Source organism: Microtus ochrogaster, chromosome 16 (assembly GCF_000317375.1).
Source record: "Microtus ochrogaster isolate Prairie Vole_2 chromosome 16, MicOch1.0, whole genome shotgun sequence".
In the NCBI taxonomy this organism is placed as follows: Eukaryota; Metazoa; Chordata; class Mammalia; order Rodentia; family Cricetidae; genus Microtus; species Microtus ochrogaster.
The window spans coordinates 6781765-6791340 of NC_022018.1; the positions used below are offsets into that span (position 1 = coordinate 6781765).

The following is a 9576-nucleotide window of genomic DNA, read 5'->3' on the forward strand; positions in this document are numbered from 1 at the left end:
GGGGCCCACACTGCAGAGCTGGGTGACATCTTGGCTACACACATGAGATACCAGTTATAGCAACAGTTGAATCCTCTGTGGCCAGTGGGGTCCTGAAGAATGGACCTGAGAGCTGAGGAGTGACAAGATGAGCAAGGGACTGGGAGGGAAGGGACCATGCAGAGGCCCTGCTGGGTTGGAGCAGGAGTCATGGGCACTCACGTGTGAAAGAGCCCGTGGAGCTAGAAAAGAAAGATAAGAAGCCCATAAACTTGGTTTCTCTGTTGTCCCGTGTCTTTTTCAAAAGGAAAAATTATATCCAGTTCATGCCAAATGTGTTTCACTTAGAGCATCTTACATGTTTTTCTGAAGGTTTTTAAGAAAAGTGGTTTCCAGCTTCTTTTTGCTTCAGGACAGAAAAAGGCAGAAGTACACCTGGTGAGTTCTTCCCTGAAGGGGTGAAAGAAAAAAATGTCTGCTTTTGCTGGGAAGCACCAGAGTGCTCTGAATTGTGCTTCGAGGGTGTCCTTAGGCTGGGTCCCCTCGGCTGGCAGCTGTGTTCTCTCAGGACTCCCTCAGTATATTTTTATGAGCTTGCTGGTTTTGACATCCCCAACTCCCTCTTGCTGTTCCTGGGTCATGCCTAGAAATCTGTGTGGTGGGAGTGGAAACGGGGGGCTCGAGTGGGGGGGGTGGCTGGTTGATGGGGCCCAGATTGTGGAGATGTTCAACAGGACAAGGGCACATCTGGAGCTGATGTAAACCAATATCTTAGCCAGGTGACATAGACCTGGAATATACACTCAGTGGGCTGAGGCATGTTCATGACAGGCATACATATACACATGTGACACACACATACATGCAGCATACATACACACATCTACACACAAGAGCAATAAAAACTCATAGGTAATGGTTTAACCAATTTTGATACAGAAATGTGTAGTTTAAACTAGCCTGTACCAGTTGCTAATTAGAATTAGTAAATAGGAAGGTACTAATATATGAAGCTCCCCCACCGTGTGTGTGTGTAAATTAAATACTGCCCCTTTATTCCTCTCTGATGTTCTAATCCCCTTTTTTCTTCTCCACAAGCAATCAGTACAGAACTGTGGGAGCCTTTATATTATTTATATTATTTGCATACACAGTAATTACTGTGTATATCGGTCTATACCTTCCTACATCCACTCTGCATTTTTCAGGTCTCTGTGTGTTGATTTCTGTGGTGTGAGGCTGGACAGGCGGCTCATCTGCAGAGAGCATGCATGGTTGCTCTTCCAGAGGACCTAGATCAATTCCCATCACATACATGGCAGCTCACAACCATCTGTTACTCCACTTCAGGGCCTATTCTGGCCTCTGGGGAGCACTGCACACATGTGATACACAGACATGCATATAATAAAACACACTCAATTAAAAAATTTTAAAGGTATATGTGACATTAACAGATTTTTTAACTGCTTTGGTGGTGTCTGTTTGGTGGGCATGTCCCATTTATTTATTCTTCCATTGTCAAAATTTAGATTGTCTGTAATGTTTTATTGTCATTTATAGCAAATGTGGAATAGAGACCCTTTTATTGAGTGTTTTTGTTTTGTTCTTCAAGGCAGGGTTTCCCTGTGTTATAGTCCTACCTGTCTTGGAACTAGCTCTTGTAGACCAGGTTGGGCAAGAACTCATCAAGATTGGCCTGCCTCTGCCTCTTGAGTGCTGGGATTAAAGGTGTGAGCCACCACCGCCTGGTTTGAGATTTTTTTTTTTTAATGTGTCTCTCTGATCCTGGGAAATAAACCCAGGGCCTCCTGCATCCTAAGAGCATGCTCTACCAACGAGGTATCATCAGTTTTTCAGAGTGGCTCAAGATGTATATTTAAAGCATATTATTTATTGGACTGAAGAGCATATACATTTCAAAACTACCTGGTTCATTTCCTCTCTACCTTCCCTCCAACAGCAGATACAGCTCCCCAGTCCAGCCCATCCCATCGCCTAATATTATCAGACTGTTTACACTCCTATTGATTAGCCTCAAAGGCTCGAAGCTCTGTTCCAGTCTTCTGTCTCGTTATCTATCTCCACTGAGATGTAAGTCCGTGGCAATGTTCACTGTTTCGAGTAGGCTTCCCTCGTCCATTCTACCTTGGACACCTTTCACATAAGGGTTCTTCAGGTTCATCACTCTGCGTGGCTGTGCCACGTCTGCCTAGCAAATGTTCCTCCCTTGGACACGCCCACTTCCGCTTCCGTGACTGCCTCTGTGAACTGCACTTGAGGCTACCCCAGCATAGGGTAAGAAGGTAGATTTTGGAGACAAAGCCTGGCTTTCTCTTAGAAACCCCACCTCCACCCCCGCCATGCAACCCTAAGCAAGTCTCTCAGAGGAAAACATGGCTGTCATCACCACACCAGGGGCTCATAGCTCCGCAGTGTGGCTGAAAATTGAACCTCTGAAGACTGCTACTGTGTGGATCGTATTTCACATTGAATAGCTGTGTGATCTCAGGGAGTTTTGGAAAAAACAAACAAACAAACAAACAAAAACAAAAAAAACTTCTCTATACCTCGGCTTGTTTGTATGTGAAGTCATGGATGATGAGAAAACATTCTTCCCTTAGAGCGTTGCCGAATGACTGTAATAAACAGACGGTTCTCACACAGTGCTTGATATGTAAGAGTAAGTGGGACTTGATATCTGCATGCTTTTGGAGTTTAGTTGAAATGAAATTGAATTTGGGTACCAAACAGGATCTTATAATTAATTCCACTTGCCCAGATGGGGAAAACAAAACCCACAGGAGCTGGGATTTGGCCTGTGGTTCCCACAGCTGGTTTCTGTCAGTTTAAGAAGTAGAAATGAACCAAGGGCAGCTGGTTCACAAGGACCAGTACGTGAGCCATAAGGATCGAATCAATCCATCGGTAAGAATGAGTACCAGCAGTACCATTCATCCAGCGGGCCTCCCTTCACAAGCCCCCTGTGTTCCCAGCAGCCCAGAAGCAGCAAGTCAGCCAACAGAAGCTAAGCCGGATGTCAGTGTGCACAGAGCTCCCAGGTAGGCGCTGCTCCCAGATGCTGCCAAGCCTCGGAGCCCGCACTAAGGAGCACTGTGTTTTACTTCGGCTCCTGGGAGAAAACTGGATCCTGTTGCCAGGCCAGCCTGTCTTCAGTTCCCTTTGGGGACCACTAATAAATCAACAGCTCTAATTGTCTGTCAGCAACTTCTCAGGGGGCGGTAGAGGACTGGTGCTCAGAAGCAGGCTAGCCTTTCTGACCCAGACACCCCTATGCCTCAGGTCTAGAGCAAGTGCAGACACAGGAGCAGGAAGTGTCAGCAGCCATACGGCTCTCTGCCGCTGGCCATGAGTCCGGGGGCTTTCTCCTGCCCCTTAGACTCACTGGCCTATTAGCTATTTTTCAAAACATAATTAATATTGTTGGGGGGGGGGCAAATCACCTTCATTCCCTCCAAAATAGCCATGTCTAGTGTGCTGGTTAGTTTTATGTCAACGTATCCGAGAGAAGGGAACTTCAACTGAGAAAAATGCCTCCGTGCATGTAAGCGTCTAGGTAATTTTCTTCACTCGTGAATGGTGGGGGCAGGCCCAGTCCATTGTGGGTGAGGCCATTCTTGGACTGGTGACCCTGGGTTCTATACAAAAGCAGGCTGAGCCTGGCAGCGGTGGCACATGCCTTTAATACCAGCACTCGGGAGGCAGGGGCAGGCGGATCTTTGTGAGTTCGAGGCCAACCTGGTCTACAAGAGGTAGTTCCAGGACAGGCTCAGAAAACTACAGAGAAATCCTGTCTCGAAAAAACAAACAAACAAACAAACAAAAAAGCAGGCTGAGCTAGTCATGGGGAGCAAGCCAGTAAGTAGCACCCCTCCATGGCCCCTGCATCAGCTCCTGCCTCCAAGTTACTGCCCTGTTTGAGTTCCTGTCCTGACTTCCTCAATGATAGACTATGGTGTGCAAGTGTAAGCCAAACAAACCCTTTCCTCCCTAACTTTTTTTTGGTCATGATTTTTTGTTTGTTTGTTTGTTTTTGGTTTTGTTTTTTGTTTCTGATTTTTTTTTCAAGACAGGGTTTCTCTGTAGCTTTGGTGCCTGTCCTAGAACTAGCTCTTGTAGACCAGGTTGGCCTCGACTTCACGGAGATCTGCCTACCTTTGCCTCCCGAGTGCTGGGATTAAAGACGTGCGCCACCAATGGTGTTTTGTCATAGCAATAGTAAACTAACTATGGCCAATGACTGAGACCCCAGGAGCATCTTCCCAGCTCTACAATTAGACTTTCTAGGAGAGAGTTCTAGAAAGCTATAATCGCCAGACATTAACCACCTGCACCATCTTTTATAACACAATAGTGTTATTAATTATATAATTACATAATATAATTAATTATTAATAATAAATGTTGTTATTAATAAGTATTAGAACCCATGATGTCATACACTAAAAACTCCTCAGTCTGTAGATGACTCAGCAGGTAACGTACTTACTTGTGAGTGCCTGATAACCTGAATTGACCCCAAGATCACAGGGTGGGAAGACAGAACCGACTCTCCTGTGATGTCCACATGTGTGGCCCCCCATGTGTGTGTCTTCCTGTCTCTCAAATTCTTGCAAACACACATATATAAAGTAGCATGTATAGCAGCAACAATAATAATAATTTTAAAAGTCTCCCTTCTGACACTTTTATTGAAATATGTCTATGGGTTATATATATTATTTAATCTGTTACCCCCTTTTCTCCTTTTAGATCCTTCTCCCTCTGTCAAGATCCATTTTACAATTCAAAATCAATCACTAAAAATACATTAAATGAGCAAAATGCTTAATGTGTCTAATAATTTCTTAGTGATTTTTTGAACAACAGTGATTTAAATAAGACTTGTATTTGTATGGCCAGAGCGACCACTCAGTGGTTAGAGCATTTGCTGCTCTTCCAGAGGACCAGAGTTTGGTTCTCAGCATTTCCTTCAGGGACTCAGAACCTTCTGGAGATCTAATGTCCTCTCCTGTCCCCTTTGGACACATACACTTGTAGCTCGCACGTGTGCGCACACACATGCACACACACACACACACACACGCACACACACACACACACACAAATACTAACTCTTTGAAAGAGAGCCGCTTCCGAGAGGGGAGGAGCTAGGGTGTGTTTCTGGGTCTGCGTGTGTGAATCCAGAAGAGCAGAGGGCAGAGAATGGGGAGGGGAAGAGAGACTCCAGTGGGGAGAGCAGAGTAGACAGAGGTGAAGAAAGGGAAGGAGGTGAGCAGGGCAGCTTGTCACTAGTGTGCTACCCTGAAGAGATTGGGACATACATGTGGGGAACAGGGAATTGTGGGGACAGGGAAGTGGACTTGCAGCTGCCCTGTAACCAGTACAGAAAAGGAGAAAGGGGTTTTTGGACTCCTATGAGCAGGCTTTGCTCATCAGAACACGAGTCTGGAACATTAATCTCTCCACCCAGTCCCACAGGCTGCTGGGAGTGTGGATACCTTAGACACGGAGGTAAATGAAGTGACCACAACTCCATTCAGAATTAGAGAGCCCACTCTCCTAGCATCCAAGTCCGGCCAAGGGACTGATGTGAGTAGCAGCACAGGAGAGAATCCTTGCTCCGTGACTCCCAGTGCCGCTGCTCCTCCTCTCTGGGGAGGCCAGGTAGCATGAAAGAACTACGCTGAGTTGGCCATGCTGGGCCACCATCGAAGGGCAATATGCAAAGCCTCAGTTCAGCACAGCTTACGCTGTCTCGCTGAGGCACCAGCTTTGTGAGTGATGCTGTCTGGAGCCCTCCACACCACACACAGTTACCACTAATGAGACTGTTCTTCCTCTATATGGGGCTGTGGTCCTGTAATCCCAGCTTCCCCAAGGTAAAGCAAGAGGATCACAAGTTCAAGGCCAACCCCAGACAGGGAGCAACATCCAGCCTCAAAACAAACAACAAGCAAATGCCACGGAAGCAGCAGCAACCTAAAGTCTTGGGGCTGGAGAAATGACTCAGCTAAGAGCACTGACTAGTTTTCCAGGGAACCCAGGTTTGGGTTCCAGCACATAGACAGTTACCAGCCACCAGTAACTCCTATTCCAGAGTGTCTGGTGCCCTCTTCTGGCCTCTGTGGGTACTGTATGAACATGGTACATAGTCACAAGCTCAGGTAAACCACCCATACACAAAAAAAATCAAAGTAAATAAAATCTCATAAAACACTTTTTTTTTTAAAGCAGCAATCTTATATTACATGGTGAGACCACCTCAGATGAGTTGGACTTGATTGAGACCAACAAAATAGAAGTAAGGAAGCGGAGGTTGCTTTAAGACACTACATTTTGGGACAATTTTCTAATAGCATCCCATTACTAGATTGTGTAACCACCCTAGATCTGAACATCCTAGGCCCCATCACTGTCACAATGAATAAATATCTTGTCAATATCTGTCTTCATGTGCATCAAAAGACACATTCAGAGGTCAGAGTGGGGCTGCTTGGGTGACAGCACCATGAGAAACAGCCCCAAAGTGGGCAAGATGAAGGCTCCCACCCACCAGACCTGGTTGGGTGGAATCAGAAAGGAGCAGAGGGATGATGGGGCACACACTCCCACGGGATGTTCATATCATGACTGTACATGAATGAGGATGTCACTTATTGTCGCAGACTAGTGCCCACTGAAAAAAGGAGATGTCCGCTGCCCACCTCCCTCCTTCCCCCTTCTCGAGCCCGTGGGAGCCAGCTCTGCCCCTCACCTCATTTATGCATGTCTTTAAAACTATTACAGGTCTCCATTACGCAGGTGTGTTGGATGAAGGAAAAGAGAGAAAATGGGAAGAAGGAAAGAGAAGAAGAGGCACAGAGGGAAAATAGTACTTGGGTTAGTTTCTGTCAGCTTGACACAAGCAGAGGAACCTCAATTGAGAAGACGCCCCAGTCAGATTGTCCTACAAGAAAGTCCAGGAGACATTTTCTTGGTGAAATGGTTGTAGGTTCTCAGCCCACCTTGGGTGGTGTCATCCCTGGGCTGTTAATCCTCGGTTGTATAGGAAAGTTGCCTGAGCAAGCCATGAGGAGCAAGTCAGTAAGCAGCACTCCTCCATGGCCTCTACATCAGTTCTTGCCTCCAGGTTCTTGTCTTGAGTTCCAGCCTTGGCTTCTTTCAGTGATGGATTGAGATCCATAAGATGAAATAAACTCTTTCCTCCCCAAGTTGTTTTCACACATTGTGGTGGTTTGAATGCCAGTAGCCCCATTGACTCCTATATGCGAATGCACTGTCCCCAATTAGTGGAACTGTTTGGGAAGGATTGGGAGGTGTGGCCTTGTTAGAGGCATGTTGCTGGGTGTGAACTCTGAGGTTTCAGAAGCCTGTGCCAGGCCCAGACTGGCCCTCTTTGCCAGCAACTTGCCTGAATCAGGAGAGAGAGAGAGAGAGAGAGAGAGAGAGAGAGAGAGAGAGAGAGCTCCAGCGCCAAGCCTGCCTGCTTGCCACCATACTCCCCACTATGATGTTCATGAGCTAATCCTCTGAGACTGTAACCAAGCACTCAACTGAACTCTTTCTTCTCTAAATTGCCTTGGCCACCCTGTCTCTTCCCAGCAGTCACACATGTATTATCACAGCAAGAAAGCAAAGCAGGAGAGGAGGGAACTTGGCCACAGACAGTGAAACAAGCAGCTTCTTGATAGCCTGGAAAGTCCTGTCTCCAGGTGGGCATACTGCTTCTGTGCAAGTCACACAGTTTGCCTTTTTCTGGCCACCCGCCTTCTCTACTCCATGGTAGAGGAAAGTTCCTGTTGATCGAGTATTCAGAATCCAGCATAAGGTACACAATACATAAGGACATAAACACCATGTTTTAAATAAAATGATGATAAATAAAAAAAGATTTTTTTTTAAAAAACAATATGAACAAAGATTTTCTTTAAAGAGCACAGCTAACAAACATAGGAATGAGATGTGTGGAGAAGAGACCTGATTTTTCTGTAACTATTTTCATTTCAATACATTAAAAAAAAGAAGAAGAACAAGGTATTGAATCAAGCCAAAGAGACAAATCCTCAAATAAGTGGATTTCTAAAACCACCCTTGAGGTGTATCTCGTCTGCCTGTGTTCAGGTTAGAATAGACCGCTGGGTGCCGAGATGCGTGCAAGAGCTGAGATGCGCAGGAGTTTGCAAGAAACCGGACTTAACAACACACACCTTTAATGCCAGCACTTGGGAGGCAGACGAAGAGGCAGAGGGAAGTGGATCTCTGTGAGTTTGAGGATAGCCTGGTTAAAAAAAAAAAAGAAAGAGAGAGAGAGAGAGAGAGGAGAGGGAAGGAAGAGGAGAGAGGGAGGAAGGACCGAAGGAAGGAAGAGAGAGGGGGAGGGGGAGAGAGAGGAAAGAAGAAAGAAGAAAGCAGCTCCGATGCCTTCCCAGTGGAGGGCCCCCAAACCCTCAGCCAACCGAAGTTGAAGTCTGATGCAGCAAAACGCATCCTCAGACTAATGTCCCTTCCCCTGATACCCGTGACTGCCATTACAATTAGGAATGAGCTCAAGGCACCGTATCGCCCCCATTTAAATAATGGTGCAGAATCATAAAAAGGAAGGCGGACAGTGAAGAATCACTAGAGCACCAGAACGCAGGTGAAGTGGAGAATCCTGCAGTACCGGCTCTGACCTCCAGGCGGCGGGCTCCTTGGACCCCCCCAGACAGAAGAAGGGTTAATGCATCAACTTAATTGTTATTAATAAACCCGATGTAGATGTGTAATTAATATCTAGTGGATGAATGAAGCATTTCCAACTCTAAAATACTGAGAAACAGCCCCTGCGTGGACATGCCTTCTGAACAAAAGGAAGACTCTCTCATGGGGCGAAACGGATGGAGGGCGTACCTCACCTTCACAAGTCTCTAGCACCGTGTGAGCGAGGGGATGGAGTTTGGGGTTACTGAAAGTTTTACTGTGTGAGGGTTTTGTTTAATTCTAAGGCATGGGGGCGGGGGGTGGGGTAGGAAGTGATAACTATCAAAGCAAGCAGGAACATTGCCTAAATGTCACAACCTTTTAGCAAACAGCTTAGTCATATTATTCATCAAATTAGCTCTAATGAGGTTCACCTAAAGTCCTTAGCCATGTCTTCCATCCTTATCATACAGCAAAGGGTTCGGGCTAAGATTACTCCTCTATTTTCCACACAAGGTGAGTTCCATGCTACCTGGTTGTGGGTAATTTTGTAAGAGTAATTCCGTACTATCCCACCAGAGGGAGCCAAAAGACTGCTTTAGAATGTTTCACTGGCTTTCCCAAGTTTTCAACCGCATGCAAATCCATTGAGCTGCCCTCCATCCCTCCGTTTCTTCTCCCACGCAAAAGATTTGAAAACCCCGAAAAAGAAACAGCACTAGCAAAGCAAACTCCGTATTTTCTTGCTTTGACCACAGACTTTAACAAATAGTACTGCAATATTTAAGCATGAATGCTGTCTTCTTAGAAAGAAATAAAGAGCTTGTGCCTTAGAAAGGATGTGAAGTGGTGAAGACTAAATCCTTTCAAGAAATTAGCCTCAAGTTCTCCCCA

The 9576-nt window shown here is 46.0% G+C and overlaps 1 pseudogene; it reads left to right on the forward strand.

Moving 5' to 3' along the window:
- Nucleotides 1–2841: 2841 nt before the first annotated feature.
- LOC101994198 overlaps nucleotides 2842–9576 on the forward strand; it is a 14513-nt pseudogene continuing 7778 nt past the window's right edge.